Source organism: Anopheles merus, chromosome 3L (genome assembly GCF_017562075.2).
Source record: "Anopheles merus strain MAF chromosome 3L, AmerM5.1, whole genome shotgun sequence".
In the NCBI taxonomy this organism is placed as follows: Eukaryota; Metazoa; Arthropoda; class Insecta; order Diptera; family Culicidae; genus Anopheles; species Anopheles merus.
In genome coordinates, this window is record NC_054085.1 from 34,405,096 (window position 1) to 34,430,253 (window position 25,158).

The 25,158-nt window shown below is 44.1% G+C and overlaps 1 protein-coding gene across 18 annotated transcripts in view; it reads left to right on the top strand.

The window, feature by feature from the left end:
* The window catches only part of LOC121598312 (protein phosphatase 1 regulatory subunit 12B-like), a 77,117-nt gene that overhangs the window by 5,800 nt on the left and 46,159 nt on the right, over nucleotides 1-25,158 (top strand). For 5 of the 18 annotated variants that reach the window (XM_041924955.1, XM_041924974.1, XM_041924975.1 and 2 more), the window contains exon 1: nucleotides 4,474-4,809. The exons of 12 other annotated variants lie outside the window; for them this stretch is intronic. The gene's annotated coding sequence lies outside the window, so the exon portion shown is untranslated. Of the gene's footprint in view, nucleotides 1-4,473; nucleotides 4,810-25,158 lie in introns of those variants that run through there. One more of the 18 variants, XM_041924960.1, reaches the window with a different exon arrangement.

The following is a 25,158-nucleotide window of genomic DNA, read 5'->3' on the forward strand; positions in this document are numbered from 1 at the left end:
TCCGGTGAAAAGATATAGCAGATACAGTGCGTTTCCCTTTTTCAGGGCTTTTTGTTCTTTGCCAAGTTTGGTTAGTTTTTTAACTATTGTGCAAAGCTTACATACTTTTTACGATATATATAGAGCTTGATTAAATTGTTATCTTGATTGATTAATTTGGTAATTTTTACATTGATTTGGCTTTTTTTTGGCAACGCACTGTACATTCCACAGGTACATACACATGTTGGCCAGCCAGGGGCTTGGTTCTTTATTTCCCGAAACGACCACAACTCTCGATGATCATGATGATGCTTCTCTGCTACGGCAGTTCTCTCACGAGACTTGCTTGCGGTCAAGTATTCTTTTCTGCCCTTTTTACACTTTAAATTTCTCATTCCCATGGTTTATTTTTTGGGAAATTTCACTCAATTTATCATTCTGCTTTACCTCTCCGATTTTCATGTCCGGATTGTCCACTTTCTTTGCTTTGAAATGTGTTCTTGATGTTCTTTTGGAATATATGATCTACGAGGACTTTTGGATTTTTAGTTTAACATACTTTTTATGTTATTCTTCGTTACTTATACTTTTTTTAATTTATTGATGCTGTTAGTAAATCTCGTTAAAATCGCCATGTTATTAAACAATAACTGTAGGACAAAAACGTAACGATTTGTTTGTTAAAAAACCTTTGATTCAAATCAGCATGTTCCAAGCGAGAATCCAATCCCATCCGACTGTGCAGCAGTTCGTGCATCTAAACATGCCACCATCGAGCTGCCACGACGGTATCACATTAATCCTCCTATAGTATATCCATCATTCCAATTAAAAGCAAACCGCATGGTAGAGAAATTTAAACAAACCTCTAGAGATTGTTTCAATTAACATTCTCGCACAAATAATCCACAGTCCCACCTTTTACGACTAACGAAGAAAGTTTTCTATCCGTTATATCCATTGCATCTCCCCACTCTCTACCCCACATCACATCCGATCACACGCTGTATTTACACTGTACACGTGGTGCCATAATTCATTCCATTCATTAATTCGCTGTTCGAATCGGTTTCGTGTTGGGGGCGAGGGTGTGTTTGGTGCTTTGGGCAGTTACTTTGTTGGTGTGTACCTGCCGCACCTTCTCGATTTGCCAAGGTTGCCCGGAATAGATCACGCGCGCGAGCGCCACCAGCGAGTCCGCAAATCATTTCGCGATTGGTACGGATTCTTTCGTGCCGTTATGGTTCTATGGGCAGAAAGCAGCGCAAAGTTTAGACGATAACGAAATTCGTGCTTTATAGGAATTTGAAGCACTTTCTATGAGTCGCTCGGTTTGGGATAATAATTTTTTTGCAACACACAAATTGCACCCCACCAGCTATAGCGTCGCACACTGATTGAAGTTGGTAATGGAAAACGGATCGTTTGTTTTAATTAACGAGTGTGCTTTATTGCTTTGGTGCGTTATTGTACATGCTTTTCGCATACGATATTCGGTATGAATTTTCAAAACGCAGTAATTCCATCTTCTTTTCCCTTGCATGATGCTTCAAAGACGCTCAATCAATAAATTAAGCTCCGGAGTGCTAAGCCAAACATGAAAGGCCTTTCTCAAAACAGCATTAACGAATTAGTTTTCTATCTTGATACTCCATTCCACGTCAATTGTATTAATGTGGCATAATAGCCGAACAAATCTACGCAATCCAATCCATCAGGCTCGTTAAAATTGTTTTTGCTACTTGATAGAATCTAACCATTCGAGTGGTGATCGCTATCTATTCTCTTTTAACACTTTGCACATTAAGCTTGGTTGAATTGCCCAAGAGGGCTAGACAAAGTGAAAAACACTTAGAACAGATCATAACCACCGTTCTGATGCGTAGAGAAGGTGTGTAAGCGGTACCACTTCAGCACTAAACGGGAAACTCTTGAAAGTCCCGAAAAGGAGGAGCATCACTTACAGAGCAAGATCTCTCTTAGCGTGAAGTAGATCAACACTAAACTACGCATTCATCATTCAGCCCGCGCCTATCAGGTCCACAATTTGTGCGCTTGCTTTGCTTCTATTTTCGGGCGTACAACTTCTGCACACCATCATCAAACCACCAAAAAACCACAGTTGATCGTACCGTTGTTTTGCCTCTTTGTTATTGTGTTCTGTTATCGTACCCCCGGGGGCCCCCATCAACACCAGTTGGGCGGGAAAAGGGGTTAGTGCTTTTTAATGATGAACGGCGAGTAGTTCACCTGTGTGTTTTGGGCTGGATTCATACCACCGACCCGGAATGAGCTGCCAAATTAGGCTGCCATTCCCTGCCCGCCCCTCGGGCGGGGGGGAACTATTCGCTAACGGACGCTTTTCAACCTTCGCATTTGTTGTTCATTAGCCCCGAAAAAAAATAAGAAGGAAGGCGTCCCGCGGTAATACGCTTGGCGCTTAGGAAGTCAAATCCCGAATATGGGAGCCTGGGGCTGTGCGGGAGATGAGTTGTGCGGAGCTCTAAAGCAAATTAAAACGGTGTTTGCTTTCTTTGTTAATCGTCGTGTTTTTTTTTGTTTGGTTTGCTGTTCATTTTGGGATAAAGTTGGCGCATCTGCTCTTTTTTTTGGGAACGCAATTTTGATGCTTTATGCACGCTCATTACGCAATTGAACCGTTTTCTTTTCTGCTTTTGGGAGTTTACGCATTTTTGGCATCGGTTAAAGTTTAAGGTCAAATGGCAGTGTAGCTGGGTTAGTAAGGTGAGCTCAATTGCGGATCTATTAAGCCCATCAAGGTGTGGTTCCGCGTGCGCGTTTCATTTGTTTGTAATTTTGTTTCAATTTAGCGCGGATGGAATATTTAACCCCATTTTCTTCAATCTCCAGGAAAGCTAGAGCATTTGTTTGAGGCTAGAAAAAGGTTACATTCGAAGATAAGTCAAATAAATAGAATTGCGTTTGGTTGGCATCAAGAGACGACTAATTTAAAATCCTCAGAAATCGATAGTATTTTTGAAAAAATATTGAAGTACTAATGCAGTAAAAAAGAATCATTTCATGCATCTACACGATCGTCCAAATATTGGTTTTACGTCGTTTATGTCTTCTTTATTTAGCTAAATATCTGCCTACACTATTCTGGGGGTTTGCGTAGAATATAAATAAACCTAATAGCTCCCTAAACATCTGCCTTCCGCCCCTTCTGTCGAAAATGGGAATCAGCTGTTTGTTTTCGTACCGTTGCTGTGTGTCTGTGTACCACAACTGTGTATCACACGCCCCTTGACAACAACAAAATCGCGCATCTAAACGTGTCGTGCGTGCGGCACTAAAAACCGATAGCCCGCAGGTCGAACGGAACACGCGTCGTCGCTACAGTGGCAAAGAATGCGCCAAACGATGCCGCTGCCAAAGGGAGAGGCGCAAGCACAAAAAGAAAGTGGCAGCCCTTTTCCTTTGGCGGATGATGGCGTTGATGACGACACGAGGCAACGCACCACTAACTGCTACGGTGGCGGAATGTTGTCTGCGGCATGTGTATGGGCCGGTCTGCGTACATAGTCGGGGTGTTTTTGTTGCGTTTTTTTTCTTCTTCTCATTCCGCCCCGCACACAGCTTCTTCAGAGAGCTATCTATATGCCCGCCGGCTGCGTACTTGAATTCATTGATGAAGTCCCTTCAGCACGCACTCTCACGCAAGCGGGTAGCGGGGAGCATTAAAGGGAGCCACATGAGAATGAATATATAAGGAGAGAGAGATAGCGAGAGAAGGTAGAAAGGTGTTTGAAAGTTTCTGGCAGAATGGCAGCAAAAAAGGGAAAGAAAATCGACCAGCTGTGTCTGTGTTTGAGGTATTTTGGTTTGATTTTATTTTGATTGTAACGAACAGACGAGTGAGGAATGGGAAGAGAGATGCCGCTCAGAAGTGGCCACCAAAGAGAGCGTTGCTTAAATAACGCACATGCTTCTTCACACATTTGTTTGTGGGAAAATTCAGCTGGTCAGATCAAACGAATTTTCCGAAGCTAGAGATGTTTGGGAAAAACTCAGCAAAGTCAGAGCGAGCATAAGAATGTGGCCAGCTTGGATTCCAGAGCATAGCACAAAGAGCGAAACGTGTGCCGAAGAACCACCAACCGAACCAGAAAAAAAACATCGCAAAACATCGCCTCGGTTCGCCTTCTCTCCCTCGCTCGCTCGCTCATTCTATGCTGTTTCTCCCGGCTTTTATTTCCCGCCGGCGGCATGCTTCAGTGTTTTTGCGCACGAATAGAAGGGAGAAAAGGGCAAAAACTCACCGCCAATTCCTCCCTTCCTACCTCTTCTTAAAGTGATTGGGGAGTATCATTGCACCAGCTCCTCCGCCGCATCCACTCTCCACTCTCTCTCTCTCTCTCCATCCTGTGCTACGCACACACAAACATCGTCTCGCGCGCGCCCCGTCGGGGTGAATGGTTTGCCGAACGGTCGACGCTGTTTAGTGCCGGGCAGTGTTTTTAGTTGTGAATGAGAATTCAGCGCGTTCGCATGCACCACACGTGGTGAGCGCACGGTTTTGGTTTTGAAATCAACGCAACGTCAGAAGAAGTTGGCCGGCGCCTGGCGGCCTACCCCTCCCACCCTTCGAGCACACAGGTTCTTCGCGCAAGTGGGTTGCGCGATTTTGTAACCGTTTTTCGGGATCGAGAGTGTGTGTGTGTGTGTGTGTGGTTTTGTTTTTGGATCTTATTTTATTTGCGCGCTCCGGTAGGTCGTCTCGCAGCGAGGGTGCAGAAGGTTTTGGTTTTCGTTTCGGATGCAGTTTTAAGTGCAGCAGTTTATTTTAAAGAGCGCAACGATTGTGTAAGTTGTAATGAGTAGTGTGTCGCATTTTAAGACGCGTGAGTGGATGAAAGTGGTTCATTTTGTGCATTTAACGTTTTAAACAAAACGACCAGAAAGTTCAATCAATGCAAATGTATTTTTGACGAGTGATGGATGTGAAAGTTTGATTGTAGTAGCAACTGTGGTTCTTGAGCGAAAAATGTGTTATTAAGAGTTGTTGCAAACTTCAAAATGATTCTACTGGAGCAATTAATGGTATCTATCAATCCAGCACAGTTATGAAATGCAGCACATTAAACTGCGACAAGTTTAAGGCAATCAATTTTAAGGGGCCGCGCGAATCCGAGCTGACATTTACATGCCGACGATGTAAATTAATTCCTGCCGCGCGAAGAAGATATAAATTCCTACCGAAATATTCAAGGCTGTCAATTTGCTTCGTGACATCGTGACACCTTCACAGTGAAAATCACTCCCCCTCTTTCTCCCATCCCTGCGCCACGTGCTCCCAATTTATCCTAAAACCATCGCATGTGTGTTTGTGTCTGCCTGCAGTGATTCTAAATCGGTGACAACGGTTTGTGCGACGGGTTTCGTGTGTGTGTGTGTGCCTGCTCTGTCGCCGTTAACCCCGCGCGCTTGCGACCTAATGAATTTGTGTACCACCATTGGGGATGAACGGTGATGATCATCTCCAACCCCCCCTCTCCGTGTTAATGTGGTCTCTAAGCCTCTCTCTGAGTGTATTGGTTTCGTGGTGAATGAGTTCGCAAGCGTGGTACACAAAAACACATCGTGCGCCGGGGCTGCTCCGCACCACCTACCGTCTCTGAATTTCGGCCAATCGGTGGATCGGGGGGCACTTGACCTTGATGGTTATGTTGCAACAGCCCCAGTACCGGATGTACTCGGAGTTGGAGTTGGAGGTGCAGGTTGCATCGCTTGCACAAATTTCAATCTGTGGCGACCGCGGCTGCCGTTGACGCTTGTTTTTGTGTCATCCGAGCGCTTGTCACCGCCTAAATGGGTAGTCATCGAACACAAAAGGGTAAGTTTGAATTAACGCGCCAAGGTGTGTACGTGTTTGTGTCGGTGTCGTGACACGTGTTGATGATAAACCAGAGTTCAAACGATTTGCCGTACAGCGTAAAATGCGTTGCATATTTCGTGTGAAATACCATAATGCTGTTGTGCATTTTATGAAGGGAAGGGCTCTTTTGAAACGATAGGATGTTCTTTTGTTCTCCTGGAATACGTGTGACACCTTAGTAGAACGACGACGAATTAAAAATTGACAAAAGAAAGCAAACGGTGCAGCAATTCCCACCCGCTTTTGATCGAAAGCTTTTACGTGGACCATTTTATCCATTTTTCTGCGCGATTCGTTTCATCTTTCCCTTTACCGCATCCGCTTCACTCCCACCCCTTCCAGGAACGACGTAACAGTATGGCAATAACTTTCCCTTTCTCTTCGGCGCTATGTTTGTAGTAATAACAACAAGCAGGCAAAGAAAAGTACAACACAGGTTCAACCCTTTGCCCGTATGCCCTCTGCTCCACAGAGGGAGAGAGAGAGAGAGAGAGAGAGAGAGGGAGAGAAAAAAAGCCCTGAGACATGCCTTTTCCATTTTGCAACGCGTGAGGCGTGGGCGTGCGAGTGTGTATTACATATTTCACCATGTAACCTGCCGGCTCTCCTTCGGGTGTCGTGTCCAGCATTTTTTGTTGTTGTTGTTTTGATGTCCCGGGTCCGGTAGAGGTCTGGCCCAAGCACACTGGAGCGATTGTACGTAGTGTTTACCTCACGCGGAGAAAATTGCTGGATTTGTAACTCCCCCCCCCCCCTTTTTTCCACACCATTTTCAATTGCACCCTCGGCTTCTGCTGGATGAAGAAGACATCGTGGGAAAATGGTGCACATGGTAGCCGGAATCCCCACCGGACCCTCACTTCTCATCCGCGGCTGCATGTAATCGTGTATGCGTGTGTGTAATTAGTAATTTCCACTCCTTCTGACCTGTTGTTTCTCATCACATTACACACACACCACTCACATGATACGTGGTGGTCTTGCAAGCAGTCCGTGGCTTTAAAGTTCAATCACTGGGCTTAAAATCGATGTTCAACAGTGAAATGGCTAATGTGGATCGATTTGTTGGTAGCGTTGGGTTGCACTAACCATGCTTGGGTAGCATCTGCTTGGTTTGCATAAGAAAGCACTATTTACTCTGCAGGTTAGGGTCGAATCGGCAGCGCTCAATCGAACCATTTGAACGGTGTGATTAATTATTCACGAAGGGTAAATCAAACACGGGAGCGAGCTTTACTAGATGTATTCCAACTGTAAAGTGAGTTTCGATACTGTAGAGGCACATGTGCGTCTGTGCGTCTGTGTGTGTGGAAAATCGATTCATTCATGCTCAGTATATTTTTGAACTTGGAAATTACTACACTTTTCATGGAGGAAATCTCTTGATTTTCTCCGAAGAAAAAATAACAAGATGTAACCTATCACGCTGTCATGTCTTGAGGTGCTGATTCTTCGCGTCTACTACATCTTTTTTTGTTGAAACTCTATACCTCGTTCTTAACATGGGTGCCGACAGATCTGTCCGCAACCCGTTTCTTGGAAAAATTGATTTTCCCATACAGTATCCAGCATCGGCACGTAGCCCAAGCATCCGTTCCGTTACTGGTGGATCATCGTTACCATTTACTGGAAGAATGACACGTACAGATACACTTCATGATGGAATCAATCCGTCAATTCAATGGTCTACTGGCGTGAGGCAAACTTAGCTTGAACTCTTCCTTTTCGTGTGTACTGTGTACTGTCCGCCAAAAAGGACATGGCGGATTTATTCCCTTCATAACTCTAAATCATGTTGCTATCAGATAGGGTTGAAGTGTGTATGTCGCAAAGTGACGGGTAGCTACGAATCTTAGAATAATTTCAATGCCTGGTAACAATAAGTGTTCTTGAAATGTTCCTGAAAATGTCACCGATAGTGCAACTCAGAAGCTAATATTAAAATGCATTATTAACGTATGTCGCTGTAGAGAGGATTGATGGTGCCTTGGTAAAGTCCTCGGTTGTATGCTCGGAAGGTTGTGAGTTCAAGTCTTGTCTTTGACCCCAAACCTAGAACTTACAAAGTGAAATTGAATACTGTAATACTGTTCATCCACAAGAAATCAAAACTCAGATTACTTGAACCTATGGATGTTTCAGATAACGAAAAGGAGGCTCACAAGAATTTGCCGCAGGTATTTCAATTACAAACGACCACGCTTCACTCTCAAAACTTTGAGGTTTGTTGTCAATTTTAATGACATTCTTGTTAGCCATGTCCTGTCATTTCCTGGAACAACTCTTGTTGCACCTGCTTGTCTTTCCGTACTTCCCGTTTTTTCCTTGCAAGATCTCTCCATGATGCTGCTGGTATTTTGGCAAACCAATCTCGCCGCTGTATTACGGCCATAACACCGGTTTGACAGGTCGGAGCTGTCTTAACCATATGCGTTCACATGTCCAAACTGGCGGTTCACGTGCCCTTCAAAACCTTCGTTAACCACATTCAACCACTGGCTCTGTGACTCGGCTCGTCACAAATCCTCTCGCAAATCCTGCCTTTTGCATCGATTTCCGAATCCATCCATCGCATGGGTGACTACATTTCTGTTTCGCTCCAATTCGCATTTGACCTCTGCTCATATTTTCATGTGCCGCGCGCGTGTTTGTGTGTATTTTTGTACATTTCCAAGTAGCCCTCCAAACCTCGGTTCGTTGCCAAAACTTTTCGAAACAAATTGCCCTTGTGTCGAGGCCAGTAGCATGACTGAGAGCCAGAAAAGTGCGAAAAAAACATGTCCGGCATATTTGGAATAGTTTGTTTAAATTTTTGCTCGCTCTGCTTGTTTTAACCCGACTTTTGGCCGCACGATTTGGCCATTGGAAGGAGACGGTCGCATGCTTACCATGGCAATCATTTCCCTAACATCGACTCTGTCCATATCAATCAGTTCATTTATATTGCACCCTAAATTCGGTGCCAACGTTCAACGAGTGGCATTAATTGGTCACATTAATTGGTGTCAGATTTATTGGGGGTTTTCCTCCTAAAAAATGGGGATGTGTGCGAATACTAATTTGGGTCTATTTGTTCGATTCAATTCGGTTGAATTGGGACAGTTGATCGGCGCGTTTGCGACAGGACAAGTAAAATAAATGGTTGATTAGATAGGACAACCAGCAAACCATTTCAGACTTTTGTATTCAATAGTGAGCATTTATTTTAAAGCGTGAAAATGTGTGACAAGATATCTGAGTTGAAATATCAAATGAAAAAGTAATTTTATTATTAATTTTTAAACCAATTTTGTTTTATACCTCTCAACTATTTCCGTGGGAAATAAAGCATGGTTCATCCTATTCATGAAAACAATAATGACCTTCGAAATGGGATCTAGAGCTTTGTGTTTCGACTTATTTACAATCGTTGAGCCCTTTGTCGCCAATCGCGATACTAAAACAAATCATTCCACTAATCCCATGTGTTCAACGCGTCACACTCGCGTGTCAATCACTGGTTCACAAAGCCGACACTTTGCCTCTCGGATAAAGCGGATGTGTGTTAAATGCCTCTAGGTCTCTTTCCCCCGTTGGGTGTCATGTTTACCTAACCTCATTAGCGGGCTGTGAAAATTAGCCTTTGGCACCGGCATTGCGATGCACGAGACGCGTGATAGACTTGCGAATTGTGACACGGGCAAGTGATAATGTAGGGAATGCGGCGGACAGCTACGTATCGATCTGCAGCGCGCACTAAAGGGTGTGAATGGATTTCTACAATAATTGTACGGTCTAATCAGCGCTTAGCCTGCTGGCGGCTGTTTGTTATTTGTTATGAAGAGAGAAATGTGACATCGCTTCTCTATTTGCGGTGTAGTATTGAAGCGCAAATGATGTGCTGTTTTGTGTCGGTAAATTGTGAAAGGCAAACGTTTGATGTGTGTAATCGTAAAACCATTAGTTGTGATTAATTAAATTGTTTGTTATTGCATCATCTGACCAATTGTTGGGGAATTAGCGTGTTGTGTAGATTTCGTTTCAAACAAAATTGAGTTGCTCCTCTGTCGCTCATGACATGGCTGATTCAACTGACATTGCTATATGACTGTTTTGTCTTAGTGTACTTCCTGACATTGCTACTTGTACAGGGACTTAACATTGGTACTTAATACAGCAAGTCAAGTGGGTGGTAGATTGTCCGTCAAGTGCTGCAACCTATAAACCCTTACACGATCCTCGTTTGCAGAGATGAAAAATGCCGCAACGAATATTCTTTTTTTTTTTGGGAGGCGCTGCACCGTTTTGTCGCACGGGGTAGTAACACACTCGTGTTTGCTGTTCGACTCGTTGTTTGGTTTATAAAAAGATTTCCGTTTACAGGGAGATGCAAAAGCCGTAAACTTGAATTTTACCCCGTGGTGTGTATGTGGGTGTGGAGAAGTAGTATTACCGATGTATTGAGGTTAGTCGGTCGATTTGGGGCGGAATGGAAATCAAACGATCCGCGAACGGACGCATTTTCGCTCGTGCTTCGGCAAATGATAAATCATTTCGCGTATCCTCTGCATGCGGCGGTGCGCTATGGTAATGTGTTGCTGCTGATCAGCACCGAAGGAGAAGGTTATCTTTGTTGGAGTGAGCGATCATCTTTCACCGTCCTAATGGGATAGTAAATGGGGGTTAGTACTGTGAGCGTGGTGCAAAGTATTAGCAAAGTGATAAACACAACAACCGCAGCGAGTGTTTACTTCAGGGGAGTCGAAGGTGATGAGCATTTTTCCACTGATCGATAATGAGAAATATTGAAATAATATATTCTAAATCAACCATCCAATCCGTTCAATCCGGTTCGAAGGACCAATATTGGTTTTATCTATTCTAATTAATTAATTGGTTACTGTTAAATCGTTCTTGACATGTTTATGTCAGTAGTGTCGATGGAGATGAGACATTTTAACCATTAGAACTTTAAAAAAATCGAATCAAACATGTAAAGGTTGAAATCCGCCTCGAAGGACTAATGTTAGTTTTATATGTTCCATTTACGCAGTTACTTTTAAACTGAACAACGATTCAATAATAATACAAATACAAATTTTCCATTCCTGTTGCCGATCGCTTTGCTTCATTGTTACTTTTCACCACAATTGATCACTGCCTTCGCCATACACATCAAACAAACACACTCAGTCCGGTGTGGGATGTTGCATGGTTTCGTTTTACTACTCTGAATATAATTTTTATGCACGTGGTGCGTGGAGTGAGTATTGTACACAGTGGCCGTATGTTTCTAGCACACTTTGCACTTTCTCAACCCAAGCATCAAGTGTCAAGTTTAAACTGTCCGCATACTTGTCTCCCTATCGTTCCTGCTTCGTCTGCCTTGGCCATATCGGTTCTGCTCCCCGTAGCACACTATCTGTTTGTTTATTTTTTATCTTTATGACGCTGTATGTGTGTTAGGCCCCAGGCCTCGACCTTGGCTCGAAATTTGTAGTGCTTTAATTGTTAGCTAACCCACATGGCGGCAGGTGCATGGTTGTGTTGGTTGTTTCGGTTTATTATCAGCGTATCGACTGGTCCACTCTTCACTCAGTAATCAATAAGGTTATTGTGTCTTTGTGCTTTGGCCCTGATTCGTTTCATGTTTTGATGGTTCTTGTTTTATGAAATATTTGCTTTTTTTATAACATATCTTTTCATATTTAGCTGATCTTTAGTATTGTTTGTTCTTTCCTGGCCTGTTTTGCATGTTCGTTTTATTCCTTATACTTATATGTTATTATTAAACTGTTGATTCCCTTATGCCCACTGAGACTGACTCGTTTCTCTCCCTCCACTTGTCTGTCAACGCCGGAGTTTTGTGAGCATATTCTCGAAGCGACGATGTGACGACAGGTGACTTGCAGACAGTTTGTCTGCGCCGCACAAGTAACCCGATGACAAATCTCGCGTCACTCACACGATTCTAAAATGGTGTGTGTATATATGTTGTTTTGCTTTTGGCAAAGGCAAACACACCAATCGAGAGCTGGTTCTGCTTAGTTGAACATTCGTCTCTAGCCCAACATTAGTCTGGCGAAATGAAGGTCAAAAATCGGTCAGCAGAAAAACGGCCCACTTATGCGCGAAGACTTAACCGTAGCAGAAACCTGACCATGACACCGTACCACTGAAATGCGAAGATACCAAACAAGAGCAACGCAGCGTGTCCGTATTTGTCCGAAAAAAAATCCTCGTACCGTACCAAACGATGTGCGTTGCAACATCACTTCCGTTTTGTGTTTAGTTTCATGTGTTTTTTTTTGGTTCGTTGTTCGTCTATTACCCTCTTCATTCACCTCTTCTTCTTCTTCTGCTTGCCTTTTGTTGCAGTACCACCTACGCAAGAGTACGTGCGTTGGCCTTTTCCATCTGACCGAGCAGCAGCAGCAGCAGCAAAATATCTGTGGCGTTTTGCCCGTTTTGGCTGATGTTTCCAATATCGACCCTGAGCGTGGTGGACACATATGCAAGGGCCACCCAGAGGTGTTCATATTCCACGTTTGCGTGATTTGTGTGCAGAAATTCGACACCCCTGTGAGGGCCCCGTATGGCCTAAACGAGAAATTCTCTTAACGCGTGCACCTAACGCGTGTGTGGTTAATTCTGTTGTCGTAGAATTAGTCCCATTTCCGGGTGCCAAGGGGCGCTTACGTGTTAGATTACGTAAGTCTATTCACAGCCATATCATCCACCGGGAATACTGTGTGTGTGTGTGTGTGTGTGTGTGTGTGTGTGTGTGTGTGTGTGTGTGTGTGTGTGTGTGTGTGTGTGTGTGTGTGTGTGTGTGTGTGTGTGTGTGTGTGTGTGTGTGTGTGTGTGTGTGTGTGTGTGTGTGTGTGTGTGTGTGTGTGTGTGTGTGTGTGTGTGTGTGTGTGTGTGTGTGTGTGTGTGTGTGTGTGTGTGTGTTTGTGTTTGTGTGGGATTAGCGCGTGGTACAAAATTTGTTCCTCGCTTCCTATGGCTTCGCTGTTGTGGATTGGCGCTGCTTTCGGAGATTTCGCACTCGCGCCAGGGTGCAGTGCGGTTCGCCCCCATATGGCGCAGCACAAGCAGAACGGCGTCCCTGTTCCCCACAATGTGTGGATGTCGTGGGAGGTCAACCCCGTACTGCTAAACCTCAAGAGAGAGACACTCAGCCAGCGCCGGCACTCAAGACGCCCGGCATAAGGCGCGAAATTATAACACAATTCCCAGTTGCCAGAGGGTGGAGGGTTGTTTCTTTAAATTTTTACGTTACTCTTTCTGCACAGTGTTTGTCAACTGCCCTCCCACGTCCACCCGCTGCCATTACATGCCACGCCAAAAAGCGAAAGTGAAACGGAAACGGTGGTGCCCCTTGTTGTGCACCCGACCGGTCGGCCGCCGCCGTCGCCGCCCGTTTGTGTTTGTGTGAAAGAGGAAAAGTTTACACCGAGCAAAGCGAGTTCAATGATTCATTGACGGGTATGCGTGTCGCTTACTTTTTTTGCGCGCAGAAAACCGGAATTTAAGGTTTCGAAATTGCGTAAGTGCAGCCCTCGGTGGGGGCGTGGATGAGGTGTCTTGTGCTGTGTGCTGCGCGTTACAATTTCAAAGTTTGCCCTTATGGCTTGAAGAGTCTGCTGATGATGATGATGGGCGTTTTGGGAAGCGCCGGCATTTTTTGTCGTTTTTTTTTTGTCTTTTCCTCTCCAGTCTTTATCTCCCGCTTTGTATGATTTCCGCATTTTTGTTTGTGTTGTTTGCAAAAGCGTAAGCTCTTCCATCGAATTGGCAAACCGAATCCATGACAGCCAAGGAGGGCTACGCAAACGCGTGGGATGCGAAAAGGCAACGCAAAAGCGCTGGGTTGGGTGCACTCCACCGTAGCAGGCGTGTAACCTGTTTGATCTTAATCCGATGCGAATCCGGTACGATTTAGCTTGATATGCTGCCGGGGCGGCGTAGCCTTTCTGTGTCGCTTTCGCCTTTTGCGTACGCAGCCGTGTTCTTTTGCGCGTTCCCCGAATGCACTGGCGGTTGATCCGATTTGTTCCGTGCGGGGTTGGTGCCGTTCCCGGTGCAATGGATTTTACCTCGCCCCCCCGGGTCGGGTGGGTGAGAAGGCAATTTTTCGCTCCCGGTCTGTCGCATAATTGCGTGCGTCGTGGCAATGTTTCTTCGGGAGGTTATGTAAAAGTTGGTGCGTGCGTGCTGTCCGTGTTGGAGGTTGCTTTCAACACCTGAAAATTATGTTCTGGGACTAGATGTCATGTTTTTAATGTTCGCTTTTAATTTTGCATAACAAATTATTTCCGTGTAATAAAGAGAACGATTTTTTGCACTCCATATGTTTTGTGAAAGGAATTGCTTTCGTTGGGAGTAAGTTTTTATTTACTTTGTTGGCAAAGGTATCAAAACATTCGCAGCATATTTTTCAATGCCATTCAAACGAACGTATTCACGAGATAAAAGTAAGAGTTACCTTTCATTTTCCTCATTTCTTTTTTTCAAATAAGAAAAGAATAGAAAAGGGCTTACCCTTTCAAAATGAAAATGTTATGTTGTGAGTGTGAAAAGCTAATGTATTTATCTTCCCTCCTTTTTTGTACTCTACTTCCAGGTATGGCTGAAGGACGATAAAGAGGAAAAAGGCTTTTCTCGTGCGAGCTCGCTATCGCTCTATCTATTCGCAAATGCTAATCTTCTAAAGGATTCGTTTGGCTGTGCTTTTCGTTTTCCCCTTTGACACGAAGGCGGTGAACGATGAAGCCAACATAAAGAGCTGCCTCGTATATGTTGGGCGTTATTTGCACCGTCAGTGACGAGGAGGGCATAAAAAATGCGAACAGGAAAGCAATATGGTAATGCGTGTAAATTCGTTGCCTTGTTTTAAATTTGTGCGCTTTAATAGCTTTCGACCACATGCTGACTGAGCATATATCAGCAGCTCGGCTCGGTACGGATGCTGTGTCAGGATAAAGCTTTTGCTTCTGGATGAAGGTTGCCGTGCTCCACCGTTTGGCAAGCGTTTTTATCACCACACATCCTAAAATTTACAGATAAAATGGGAATTAAATCACTTTGAAGCGTTAAAGTGTGTCTCCTTCCTTAATGCGATAGATAATTTGCTTTTAAAAATGATGAAAGTAAAATGCAAAAGGAGCATAAGCCGTATTCGAAAACATCAAAAGCAAAGCTAAACTTATCACATGAGATTTTCGTTTCGATGCAACACGTCAATAAGAATTAAAGCTGTCGTGACACAACAGAACGCCAATTAAAGCCTCAAATGACGCAACAGATCATCTTGACATCAAATTTACCCGCCCTTGTATGTTATGTGTCTTTGTTTATCGTGTATTTTTTGTTCATCTCAATTGCGTTTTATGCTTTCTAGCAGGAGGAGGGCATTAAATGCGTTCATCAATATTCATTGCTACATACAATTGATCCGATTTGTGTTCGCTTGAAAACAATTTGACCAATTTATGATACGTACCACTGTGGTGTCCACTGTAGCTCCGTTATGGTCACGTTACGGTCAAGTGATTTTGGTGTTACATTTCAATGTGAATCGTTGAATCGCCAAGAATCTCGCCTCAGTGTGTTGGTGGAGGCACTTTGAAGTGTTGTGTGTTCCCTTATCATCGCCGATATGATGCGCCATCCGATACGGCACTGCTACAGTGGGGAATTATTTATTATCGTTCATTCGATGAGCCGCCACTCCGACATGCCTCTAGTTTGTTTCCGCCGTAACAGACCTTGCGTTGAGGGTGCTCATTGCCTGTCATTGAGAGTTAGACGAGCTTCAATTGAGTCTGTTGGCCGCCTTCAAAATGAAACCTAATTTCTTAAGAAGAAGTTCGTTTGTTATTAAGTGAATTACCGCAAGGATATATTTATTAAGTTGTGATCTCTTGATAATGTCATAATTACTGTTTCCAACTTTTCCCATCCGAAGTTCATTCAATAATGAATGTCCATCAAACACTGCCCACGGTCGAGTCATGTTGAGCGCTATCTTATCACGAGCCTTCGATACTTTCCCTCGTAGACAGCCACATACCTCGAGGACTCCTCCCTTTACACACCCCCTTGCACCGTCGATCGCGCTCGTCACACGCAAACGTCCGGTTTTTTGGCGTGCGAAGGCTACTCACCCGTCTGTGGGTCGCTCCCGGGTCTGCCGCCACCCCGCCACACCATTGCGTTAGTAACTGTAGTAGCCCGCAACATGATACAACATTCCACACCGATAAGGACCGGGCGCCGCAGGGGTTGCGGGGGGGGGGGGGGGGGAACTGATCGGGTTAGGTTACTGCTCCGTGCAATGCCGGCTGCGCGCTGTGCACTGTGGCAGCTGGATTTCATTTGACTTTGGCACGCTCCCTTCCCGCCTTCCGTCAGGTGTGGTGGTGACGTTTGTAAGTTTTCCTCGCACCGTTGCACTGGCTCTGCCAGGGCACTGTGAACTCCTGTGGCAGCGCATACACGACGCTAGAAGTCGTTGACACGGTTGGATGCTAGCCTTTTTGCGCATTTTGCGCCAGCGAGACTTTGGTAGGCTTCAGCCTGGCAGTTTGCGGGAGAACAAATTTGCTGCCAGCACACACACACACACACACACACACACACACACACACACACACACCTGGGGCGAGAACAACTTTAACCAACCCATACTGTGTTGGGGGAGAAAAGTTAGCGGCAAAAACAACTACAGAAAGTGTTGTTTTTGGAGTGTTTGAATTCCGAAAGCACTGGCAGCTGGCGTTTGCGGTCGGGTGGATTATCAGCGGCTGGGAGGAGAGCAAAGCAATATGTACATATATATATACGAACAACACAAACAACGGAATGAGGGTAATAAGTCTTATCGACACCTCTTCTGCGTACGTTATTGCGCGTGTAATTTGAGGATGTCGAGTGGAAGGAAGTGGTGGAAACAACGCTCTTTGGCCGCCGTTCCCGTTGACTGGGAATTGAGTTTGCGCTACCTCGTCGGGATAATGCTGGTTGATGGAGTTTATTGGTGGCCATGTGTTGACGGTGTTTGCTCGAAACCAATCACAATTGACCGTCTGTTTGTTTTCGCCCGGCGTCGAGTCTCCTTCACAGCTGGTTTAGAATAACCACAGCCAACCAGGTTTGGTGTAATGTTACTAGGTTAATTCTTTACGCGAAAAGTCCCGAACGAGCATCGTTCGAAACAGATTCCAGCATCATTGCAGCAGAGCCCCTCTTAAAAGCAGAAGGCTCCACAAATACACAAACTTGTTCGAGGAGAGGTCGCAAAGTTTTTCAGCATCCAGCTCCAACGGTGACGCTTCCCGGGATAATTAAATTGGACTTAATTTCGCTAGAGTTTATTTCTACGTTTCGCTGAAATGGAGGAATGTGACCACAATGCGCAAAAAGTTGCTCTGAGAGCCAAAGCTCCTCCTGTGTGAGTGTGTGTGTGATATAGCTAGCGGAACCAACTCCCGCATCTGTCTGTATCCGTTGCCCGGAGGTTCTGTTTTGTCGGATGTTTTGCTTCACACGACCACCAGCACGTAGCGGGTTATTAACGTCGATGGGGCGTCCGCCGTGCAACGGTACGGTACGGGAAAAGCATATGTTGCCCTCCCCGGTACCGGTTGGATGTTCACGGCAGAAGAGGCTCCGCCGAAAAGAGCGGAAGTGCGGTATCAATCGGTGTGTATCGGTGTAACATTTTTATCAGCATGTTGTTATCGCTGATGCTTTTCTGAAGTGCCGGCACAAAAAGGAACGGGAACCTGAAAACTGGAACATCTTGGCCGTTGTTGGCTTGCCTCAACGGGATAAGAGGCTGGAATAGACGACGGAGAAGTAGGCACTTGTTGGAGGCGGCCCGAAACCGTTAGCGATAAAGACTACCTTTCGACCATCACGGCTCACGGCATGTAGTGTTTGTGATGTACTGGAACATGCTCCGGGATGGGCGGGATCTGTCTGCATGCAAAATTAAAAGTATCTACTTTGCTGACTGTTCCTCTGCAACTCTTTTTACTTCCCCGATTAGTACTCATTTCCCTACAGGACCTACCCCTACAAGCTAGTTTGGATCTGCTCAAACGAGTAACTGGGTTTCTAGTGCCAGAGGTTTGATGGAGAGGTTTTTTGTTGCTGTTGTAGATTTATTGTACAGTGCCTTCCCACTATTTCTGTATGTGTGTGTGTTCCATAACCACCTTCATCATCTTGGGCGCTTCATCACTGTGCTGCCAGGCTTTGCAGTTGATGGAGTCCTCACTTGATTGGAATGTAAATGAATGCCCCGAGTACGTGTACTGCAGTCCCGCACATACATATCTATGCGCCGGAGTGTGTGGTGCCAGCTGTCTAGCGAAACCGCTGGATTAGCTATGCGGAAAGTGAAGTTGAGTGTAAAACCACCGTACGAAGCCGGCTACTGTTACCTTCTCTTTACCTTACCCCTTCTTCTAGTGTGTTGGGCGTTCGGTAGAGAGCGAACGTTCAAGTCTCCGCTGCTTCTATTTCTCACTTGTCTGCCCCTTAATGCAATCGAAAGTGCATCCGTCCGTACGATTCTCGTGGCGCTGTGGAAGCTGACATTTGCGTGTAAGTTTGTGTTTGTGCATGTGTGCAAATGTACGGGTTCTGGTTGGTTGATTAAATAGATGATGGAGAAACAGTCAGTCGGTTTCCCAGCTAATGCTACAGTTTCAATTTAATATGACTCAATCCGCTCGGTTCGGTTCGTGCCACGGCAACTGGCGGGGGAAGCCATGTTCCGTGGAGGGCGATTACTGGAGGCGCTTCTCCGTGAGGGCATTATGAAAGGCAACATCTGTCAAACTCGAACATCGATGGTATGTTTGGTTTTTTTCGTGTGGATCGTTTGATTAGACGGTACAGCTATTTTTGCCATAATTTCTTGTCCTAAAGGCCATACAAATACACGCTGTACGCGGCCAATAAGTGTTGAAATGAGAGAGAATGGGGTGTTTTGGGGGACCTATGATTGATTGGACTTTAAGACGCTGGATATCTGGCACATTATCGCGTTAAGCGTTTCTGGCATTATAAAGGATTCAGGGTGCGCAATGACGTATCGAGTAATGGATGTAAGAAATCTTGTACCTGTTACCACTAATTGATGGCACGATTTCACTTCCCTTCAGCCGCTTGCTTGGGAAAAGAAATGATATGATAGAATTAGATGCCTAATCTTATAAATACAATCGGATATTGACGTTTTTAGCTGGTTTTCAAGATATCGATATTCATTTTCAAAGTCGTTCCTCATCTGCACTGGAGCTATTTTTCAACCATTTTCCTATATGCGTTTGTGAGCCTTTGATGCCTTTAAAGAGATAGATTTGGTACTCTTTAAGGCGTTTTTTTAATCGTGCGTTTGATTTGTACGATCAACTTTCACGCCCCATTTTGTGCCAAGGGACAGCAAAGTATTGCCATGTGTTGCCGCAAACTTTACACTCTCACTCCTGCAGCTGCAGTGGCGAAGTTTATTGCGAACCAACTTTGGTCAATAAATCTAGAGCACAAACGCGTCCCTCACTGGTCTGCCACCATCCCCTCTATTCGGTGTCCAAATGGGGCTAGGAGTAAATTCGTTGTCATAAATTTTCGTTTATGAGTCTCACAATCCCATTCTCGATCATTTTAAATTCGCACAGTTGCAAAGAAAATAAAAGATTTTGAAGTAGGATCTCTGAAGGATAAAACAAGTGGACAGGATTTGGAAGATTCTGTTTTGGGTGGATGAAGCAAAAAAAAATCCAACAGGCTAAATATCCTTATGAGGCAAATTCTGGGAGTTGCGAGAGATTTCAATGAAAATGGAAACGGTCACATTTCATTGTTTTTAATGATTGTTATCATTGCTTTGAAATCTTGTCGGAATGAGAAATAACTTTATGATATGAAATCATGGAAAAACATATTAAAAGCTCATAAAGCATTAAGAGCACCTGAAACGTTTGTGGCTTTTTAATGATGGTTTTAGTATGATTTGTTTGAATTGGTTATAATAAAAATAAACAGCTTGTTTAATAAAGATAACTAGATTCTTTATGTACATTTTTTTCATAAAATATCATGACGAACTCATTCATACATCGCAAAAAACACATCGTTTATGAATACCATGAGTCCTATGAGCATTGTTATTAGAAATGGAAACTCATCTGCAGCTGCATTTTATAGACCTTATTAAAACAATAGTTAATCCATCTTTCTAATGCGTTCAAGATGGCGTCATTATGCAGAATGGCTGCCCACGCGCGCCCGCATGTTCGCCATTCGCCGCAAACTAAATGATCATAAAATATCTTCCATAAACGCAGCTTACCCTGCGTAAATGAGGAGAGAGTGTGAAAGAAACGCAAAAAAAAACCGGTGCTCAAATTTGAAAACGCGTTCCTATAAACCATTTTCGCACGTGCCTTTGGAATAATTTTCCACCTTTTCATGCACCGGTAGCACCCGCTCTCGTCGCGCCGGTCAAAAAGGGGCCGTTCAAATATTGAACGACCCCCGAAGGGAGGGAGAAGGTAGAAGATGGCAAAGCACATTTATAGAATTGAAAATTGGCAATCAATTGGCGGACGATTTCTCCCCCTCTTCGCTTACCGCAAGCAGCGAAGAGAGAGAGAGAGAGAAAGAAAACTGCACCACTGAGCATGGTCGTGTGTGTATGTGGGGGTATCGTTAATCGCATCAATCGCATAACTGAGCGCATAAATGCAATGAGTTTTGGGGTGCATGGGGAGGCTCTCGTTTTCGATTTCGTCGATCAAATTTATATCGCTTTCGAGCAATCGGTGCATATCGAACGAACATTGCGGCACGTCACGCCACCGTACACGTAAGCGCGTATTGCTGGTGCGTTTGTGAGCTGCGTGCTGCGTATGATTTTGCAGAACGCCGGGCCACAGCTACGTGCGCTCGCCCGTTCGGTTTGAAAGCTTCGTTCGATCGCTTGTACGATTAATTAATGAACACCTAATCGAGAGTGCTAGTTGCTTGTGCTTTGGCTTGTGTCGTGTTTACGGTGCGCGGGGAAGAAATGTAGCAAGCGGGGTTGGTGGTGTACCAGCTAGTTATGATCGAGGTGGTGTTGCTTATGGCTTGGCCTATAGCATACAACATACCACACCGTTGGGAGAGATGATGGCATATTATTTTCCAATCATTGGTCGTAATGATAATTGAGTGTGCAGTTAAGTGAAACAAAATTGTCTTGTGGTGTGTGTATCTATGCGAAGAATATGCGTACCAGCGAATTGCATTTACCTCTTTATGCCTCTTTTTACCTTTGGTTGGCGATTCCAAAAGACTTCTTTCATTTTTTTCTTCGAAACGTTTTGTTGACAATATTTTTTAGTTTTTTTTTGTGAGTTGGATTTATAAGCTTCAGTCCTGTTCTGAAAAAGTTCTTCAAAGCTCAACGACATATTCTATTCTCTGGCTTTTTAAGGAATCGAACCTCAGTCCTGGAGAATTGTCGTTTTACAGCATGTGCTGCCGATTGTACTATCTAGTGTAACGAGAATATCAACGATAAATGTGAATTTTAAACACAGTTCAACGTGACTCCAAATGAAATTATGTTATGTAACCATTCGCTTTACAAAATGTTTACTGGAGTGGTATTTTTGTGTTGATTGTCAACTCCAAAAATGAAAACGATGTGAGAAAACTACGAGAAAGCACAATTAAACTGAATAGGGAAAAAAGGGTAAAAGAACGGGAGAAAATTACACCGAATTTGTTCCACGTTACACGTCGAGATATAATTCGTTTCAATTGTGGTTTCTTGCCGCCACGGGAGACCCACGGGATGAAGCATTGTGCAATTCGTACACTGAAATCAGTTTCCTAGGAAACAATTTCACTTTTGACATCGCACCAACGTTTGTCGTTCGCTCGAATCGGCGGATGATACAACAGGGTACAGCAAGCCAGTGTGCACAGTTGGCCTTTGTTGTGCACTGTAATTCATGTATATTTTATCAGCAGTGTCATAGCTTGGCTTATGTAACTATGAGCAAAAATAAAATTTAGTCTCTTTATTAACAGGTCTGGTGGATTTGGCTTGATATGATGCCAAGGGTTTCACTTTTGGTGGGTGTTATAAACGACGCTGGTGTTTGGGGCTGTATAAAATTACTATTGTATGAATAATAAACTTACTTTTTTGCAAGTTTCGGGCACTGTCGAGTGATGAACTCCTCTACGCAAGGCTCCTATCCTTGTCAAGAGTACCATCATGCAAACGTCTTGTACGCACAGTACAAAATTCATCAATCTCGAGCAAATCGCACCCAGCGCGTGACACATGTGTGAGCATCACACGGGAGCCACACTACGCCTTACGGGTGCGTCTTCGCTTGCCTCTATGCGATTTGTCTTTCCATTGAAGCAAAAGAATGGCACCGGCAAACAAAAAATATGCTTCGCAATAGTCAATTTGTCGAACGGGCGAGTAGTATAGCTGCGCAGAAAGTAAGCTCCGCAAAAAGCGTACGCAACAAAGATCGCATAACAAAGTGAGCAAACTTTCTTCACGGGCTGGTAGGGCGAATCCTCATAAATATCTGCAGTGAAGAATAAATCCTCATCAGGCGTCAGGGCCAAGCGGATGTCGTTGTGCCCTAAGTAGCTGGGTCGTCGTGTGGTGTTTGCCGGCAGAAACCATGCGTCATGCTGGATTTCTTGCATTACGGCTAAGAAAAGCCCTAGATGAAGGAGCAGATTTATAACACGAGATAAGCTTAGCGCTTGTTTTTTTTGTTGCCCAAAATGGTGTATGAGTTCCAATTCTGCTTGGGATTTACGAAGATTGTTTTATTATAATTTAATAGTGATGAACGTGGGTAGGAATAAATTGCTTCGAGTATTAAGTTCAAATTCCAGCTACTGTCTTGCATGGTTAGTTATGTTTGTATTCGTTTACTACACGGTGCATTATATTCGTTTGTATATTTTAAACTACACACAATTGTACAAACATGATATGTATCGTAAGCATAAAGCAATTTATAAAATAAATTGTCCACTTGGAGTGATCGATGCCGCTCAACGGAAGAGAAGTAATCGATTTTTGGATCCATGATTTGTTTCCGCTTCGAGCAAACAGAGCTCAGTCAACGCTGCTCAACGTGCAATTTCCATTCGAAATGGAGCTCGATATGGCATTCAACCAAAAAAAAAACGATATGTCCGAATGGCGAATGGTTGGTTGCAGCAGGACGAAATCCGATTTATTAAAAATGCATTTGCTGCCCCCCTTTCCTTTATCTGCATGTTGCAGCGAGCTTTTGACGTGCTTCAGTTTCCACTTGTCATGGCGGAACACGTGTCGTGTCGTGGCAAGAACTTTCAGCTCCATGGGTTCGAAAACAAATGTTGCCATGTTTCATTGCCGTTTTGCAACAGCTTTGCTTTTCTGGTGCTTCTCGGCAATCAATCGGGCCATTTTCAGATCGGTTCGTGCGATACATATTGTACTGTTTTTATTTTAAGGTTAATGTTTTTATTTCTATTGCGATTGATAAATTTGAATATTCCATTTAATAAATTCTGCTTTTAACCTTCACTTGCATGTCACTATTGTTTCGATTGTTAAAATTCATCGACAAAAGAGAGCCAGTTTGCGTGTACTTCGGTGAAAGAAGGCTTTGTTAGCGTTTTCACAAATTCCTGTTCTCATCTTCCTCCAGTATCCCGTACAATCAGATAAACCCAATGTCTCCCTTTTTCCTCCATTTTCGCATGTCAAATAACAATCGTGAAAAAGCACACACACACACACACACATACATACATTTTATAAAATAAAATCACTTCAGCTAGCATCTAAGCGGCACGGTACCATTTTGCCAATTTATTTTAACCCATAGCGCTGGTGCTATTTTTGGCTTTTCACATCCTTTATTTTCCGGTGCCTTTTGTTCGATCGCCACGCCGGCCTCCGGTGTACATAAATCGGAATGATTTATGGGATATTTGCATAAATCGATCAACGATTGAAAGCAGATTTAGACTCCGCAGCGTTGCGCTCGCGCGCGCGCGCCCGTTTATGATCCTTTGCCCACTTCCGTTGACGGGTGGCGGCGGAGTGCAGTGATGAGAAAGCATCATGAACGTGTGTTTGACTGGGGACCACCAGCATAACGCCCGGCGAACCCGTGTGTGGAATGCTACTAGCGTAGGCGTATGGTCGGTGTACTGTGTGTGCGAATGACAGTATGAAATAGACGCGAGATAAATCATTCTGCGAGATCGATGCATCGTCCGCGTAACAGAGTTGCGATGCTGTGAACATTGGCTTTAATTTACCTTTTTTTTGTACTGCACTACTGGAAATGATAGTTTTCCTAGAGTGGATTGTGCGCTTCAAACGCAAAACAAGAAGTGATTCAATTCGTTTTGCTATTTCGTAACGATATTGTGAGAAAGAGAAATTGTAATGAAGTGTTTTATGACGCATCTCGATGCTTATCGACGATAAGTGATGCAATATTTGTGATTGATTGATGATTCTTCGATAATCTGCAGTTTAATCTTGTTGTTGATGATTAAGCGGAAACAATGTTTACCGATTGATTTGACAAAACAATCAGGATTTAAGACAAATAGCACTACCATGTCATATTGAAGACAGCGCTATTGCCAACTTCTTTGTAGTAAGTCTTCCCTTGAAAGTGAAATTGAAATTTTTATTCCGCTCGGTACTTACAATATATTACTGTAACACTCAATGTGGAAAATAACTCCCCGCTACGCTATCTATGGTTTTCGCCGAACGAATTGTGATGATTCCAACATACCTGCCAGCATTATGTCAATGCACACCGTTTGAGCACGAGTTAGATGTGTGTTAGTTACGGTTTGAGTAAAAGCAGCAGAGAAAAAAATACATATAAATCACTATTTTGCATTGCACACCCTCCACATGGCTCAGCCCGCCAAGGACGCTAAGGAATGCTCCGAAATCAGGACGCTATGAAAAACACCATTCAACCGCCCCAAGCGAAACGAACCGAGGTAGAAAATCGTTGCTTAAAGGGTACCCTCCGGCGTAAAATCGGGAGCAGTCGACGCAAGCAGGAGCTGCAACTGCTGCCTGCTCGAAGCGTAACGACAGCGGTTTCACATGGAGAAAATCACTGAATCATAGGATTTTATCTGTTTCCTTTACCCTCGGAAGCAAGGTTTGCCTCCACCAGCGGTTTGTCGGTTGCCTTTTTTTGCAGCGAATCGAACTGGAAACT